Genomic DNA, 5,000 nt, shown 5'->3' on the forward strand with positions numbered 1-5,000 from the left:
ATATAGGGATGACGGCCTTATAGCCACGCATAATCTAAACGGCCATGAATCAGATAGACTTAGGAAGGACCTTATTGCTTTCTTTCAAAGGATGGGCTTACGGGTTACAATAGATGCTAACCTGAATAGTGTAGATATTTTAGACGTAAATTTTAATGTAAGGTCGGATAGATTTAAACCTTTCCGGAAGCCCAATGAAAAGCTATCGTATATTAGCAAAGATTCGAACCATCCACCAGTTATCCTTAGGAACTTAGTCAGCAATGTAGGTAGAAGAATATCTTCAATTTCTTCGGACGAGGCTGCATTCCATAATGCTGCACCTTATTACGATAGCGCATTAAAGAATTGTGGATTCTCTGAGAAGATCCAATACAGCCAGCTTAATGCTGATAATAATGCTGCACGAAGAACTAGGACCAGGAAAGTTTTGTGGTTCAACCCGGCTTTCAATTTGGCCGTAAAGACTAATATAGGTAAGGAATTTTTGAGATTAGTCACTAAACATTTTAAGCAGGGCCATAAATTCTATAGGATATTTAATAGAAGAACCCTGAAGGTTAGCTATTCTTGCTGCAGAAATTTCGCCTCTTACATTAGCCAGCATAATAGGAATCTGATTGAGATTAAACATGGTGCCGAGCCCATTAAGAAATGCAATTTCAAAAATGAAAACTCCTGTCCGTTAGAAGGGAAATGTCTAGTGAAAGGAGTAGTTTATAGAGCCAAGGTATAAATAGAAGGCTCATCGGAATACAAGACATATACAGGGGCTTCAGAAAATTCGTTTAAAACACGATTTTATTCGCATAAAAATTCATTTAGATACCCAGAGAATAGGAAGAGGACCAGCCTAGCAAAATATGTCTGGGAACTAAAAGAAAAGGAAACCCCACCTTTCAACGTGACATGGAGCATTCTGGACAGAGCGGCACCATACAGGCATGGAGCACACAGGAATAATTTTAAATGCAATCTTTGCCTATTAGAGAAACTGCATATTTTATTCAAGGACAATAATTCTTTGAATCAAAGAAGTGAGCTGATGAACTTATGTAGACACGCAACAAAATTTAAAATGTCAAATATAAATATACCATATGGATAGAGTATATATTTTGTATTTTTGATTTTTGAAATTTTGATTTTGACTCTTGGACTAGTATGTAAACGCGACGATGGATTCATTCCGTATAGCAAAGTCTCATGCATATATTTTGTTTATTTTGTTTATATTTCTACATATACCTTAGGAAAAACCTTCGGCTTTGTTTATTTCATGTTATTGTATTGTATTACTTTAATTTTTTATTTATAGATGATCCAAAATAGGGTGTTATATTTTATATGTCTTTCGTATATTTTTCATTATTGCACTCACCATTTTTTTAAAAAAGCAATGTTGTCAAAAATTAGAATTTTGATGTAAATATGTGTATAGCCATGGATATGTATTTGTAAGCATTCGTCTCTGTGTATGTGTAAGTGAGCGTATGTTTGTGCTTAAGCACACACATACACGACTGTATGTGTAGCACACACATACACGACTGTATGTGTAGCACACACATACACGACTGTATGTGTATGTATCCATTTGAACTTGTGTGTTTGTATACTTGTCTCTATATACATGTCAATAACGTGGTTACACAGCTTGTATACATAATTTTCTTATGTCGTTTTTTCCCCACCCCTCCTTTTCCTTTTTTCCTTCCCCCTTCTTCGTTCCTTTTTCTCTCTCTTCCTTTTTTTCGTTTAATTTCTCTAACTGATACTGGTGCATACAACTTTACGTCCCCCTCACTTAAGCTTTACTCCGTAAATAAGGAACGCTACATTAGCATCCATGATTTTAACTTGCGTGCGAGATAGATTGCGTATACATATGTATGAATGCATTTGTGTGTATATTTTAGATTTATATTTATACGTCTGTATATGTATGGCGTTTGCACGCATCCTTCTGTGTATGTTGATATATATATGTACACTTTAATATGAATATGTATTGCAGTATAATATTTATAATGCGTTTTAATTTCCATGTATTAATTATATTTCCTTCATTAACGTCAATATGTATTTTATTCAATGTAAGGTTTTTTCCTCGAATTTTATAATTTTTATAATTTTTATAATTTTTTAATATATATATACATATATATATTTTGAGCTCATTTTTTTGTTTATCGCTCGAAGATTGACCGTTATTTCTAAAGGGCCAATCAAACAAGTCCATTTTTTAAAGGTGTAGCGTTTGTAAGAGTCTGGATTGAATTGATATATCGGTTCCATTCTAACAAAAACTGTCTGATGAACGGCAACGAGAAACTAAGAGTAACAGATTTTGTTGAATTTTCATAAGTAATGTTTATCGCATCGCCACATCAATATGGCTGTTCGACGTTACTACCAATTTTAACCCCAGGAAGAGCCTCTGCCAGCTGATTATTGATGCAATGTGCACTCTGTAGACAGTGATGTATATTTAGCTTTACTCTCTGTTCTAAAACTATGCAAATGATTACGTTACCTAACATTAAAACTGTTTGAAGTCGCATCGATATAATTATATAATGTCCTAGCTTCAGGACCGAACATTTGTAAACAACATCATAAATAAGACACTTATTTTCAAAGGGATAGTCGTTCGGCAGGTCTTCTACAGTTACACGTATTCGAGCTCCTTGCAGAAGCGTTGTTCCTAGGTTAGTGTCATTGTTAATATTAGTTATTACTATTAAGTTAATGTTACTGCAATTAGTTCCGCCATTCATGTGTGTTTCTATTGTAACCAGGATTGTTGCCACAATCTCTATTGATGTCCTTAGGGAAATTAGAGTTATTACATATGGAGCCAATAGCTTCGTCATTATGACAATTGACAATACTAGTAGTCCCGAAGGAGTTGTTCATACTATTACCGCGCCCAAATGCATCATTATCGTAAATGAAGTCATAATATTCTAATTGGTAAATGGTGATTGGATGAGCTAATAGAACACGAACAATTAGAATTATCGCAATCTACATTCTTACATGTACTGGTCAAGCTCGAATTTACTATGTTAGATTTCAAAGTACAAATGGAAATATTATGGTTACCTACACTATTCGTAAATAAATTCTTCAATGTTCTATTATTTATAGCAGCTATGCGATCAGCAACATTCGGGGTACTAGGATATGAACACTTAATCGCGTATCGTTTAAATATATTCCTATACCTAATTGAAGGAGGAAAGTTCTTTTCGAAGGCCGTAACAAATATATTCGGTAATCTAGATTTAATATTCACAACATAAGATAGATTATACCAGATCATATCTTTGCTAAGTATTCTACACGTTTATTGAATCTTCTGGATTCATTGGCATTAAAAATATTTAATCTATCCTTCTTACTCCAAAATATTTCGTTGAAGTTGGTACGTGTTCTACTAGCAGTAAGAATTATATCGCTATTTCTCCTTGTTAATTTCGATTTCTTAGTAGCAAAGATTATTGAATTATCTAAAAGGGTTTATGCTGAATAGCAGCTGTCGATAATAGCTGCTTGAACGAATTTATAATCTCTCTTATGCAATTTGTTTAAAGCAATCTATAACTTCAGTAGTACTTGACCATAGGACTAACTCAACATTAAAAGTAAGTTGAGGAACAAATCTATCGAAAATTAACTTGCTCAACATACCCGTATCCGATCTAGGCAAATAAATCAATCACCATGAGGCTTTACTAACAAGATTCGGTTTGTGCTCTTTCATATTAATTTTTGGAGGTTTAGGTGTTGTAGGCTGAATAGGATCCTCCAGTCCGAGTCAACACTCTAATTTCCGGTATTCTTTGTAAATGTTCCTTAAAGTAGGGTTGGGTTCTAATTTATATTCTTTTTGGAGCTCCTTGAGTATCATGTTTTTATAATACTAAGTTTTTATGTTGTAAAGTTTCCATATGTGTACATGTATATGCGTTTAGGGAAACATACATAACATCGATTTGACTTCTCTTCTTAATTAAACAAATCAATTACACACACACACACATATGTACATATACATTCATACATAATACATACATACATGTACATGTGTTTGTATATATATATTTCAAAATATAACGACGTGTGTATCGTTGGCGATTTTCTTCTTCCCTCTTCCTTTCCTTTGAATGTTCCATTTCTCCTGAAGAAGAGCTTTGCTCGAAACTTTAAATCCTCTTTCCCTCCTTTCCTGGGCGTCTGATAATACAGTAGATGTACCACGTCCTCGCGTTATACATTTTTCTTGTTTGTTCATCTTTGTATATTTACACACATACACACACACACACACCACACACACACACACACTCACATACACACACACATACACACACACACACACTTACACACACACTTACACACACACACACACACACACATATATATATATATATATATATATATATATATATACTCATATACATGCAAGCGTACACACACATAAACACATATTCAAATATTGTGTTTGAAGCAGCTCGTTAATATACATCTTATGAATATCATATACTAAATGTATGTGTCGTTAAAGGCTTGAAAGTTGCGGTATTTCGTCTAAGAGATCTGCCTCTGAAAACCTAAGCTAGGCGAAACGAAATCGCGCTGAAAATGAACGAGAGCGACAGAGCCGATATTTCGCGGTTATTTTCGCTCATCAGTGTCATATACTCATCTACTAGACGCGTTTCTGGGTCTTTAGCCTTCCTTTGTTGAAGATACTGAAAGGAGGTAAGACAGGGGAGATAATGAAGCCGTGCAAGCGTTACTACTGCTATATTTGTTCTGACCATGTGGTCTGCGAGCACAAATCAGCCACTGATATTGATTCTTCTACTAGTCGCTATCTCCTTAGAGAGGAAGCCTAAAGAACCAGAAACTCATCTAGAAGTCGAGGTTTATGGGTGTATAGACTGCAGATGACATCTTACTCGTCGAAACCTCACACACATATACATGTC

The 5,000-nt window shown here is 34.6% G+C and overlaps 1 protein-coding gene across 1 annotated transcript in view; it reads left to right on the plus strand.

Moving 5' to 3' along the window:
* Positions 1-5,000, plus strand: part of LOC115212915 (neurofilament heavy polypeptide-like) — a 143,419-nt gene that overhangs the window by 45,261 nt on the left and 93,158 nt on the right. The window lies entirely within an intron of this gene.

This window comes from Octopus sinensis, linkage group LG1 (genome assembly GCF_006345805.1).
Source record: "Octopus sinensis linkage group LG1, ASM634580v1, whole genome shotgun sequence".
NCBI classification, from domain to species: domain Eukaryota; kingdom Metazoa; phylum Mollusca; class Cephalopoda; order Octopoda; family Octopodidae; genus Octopus; species Octopus sinensis.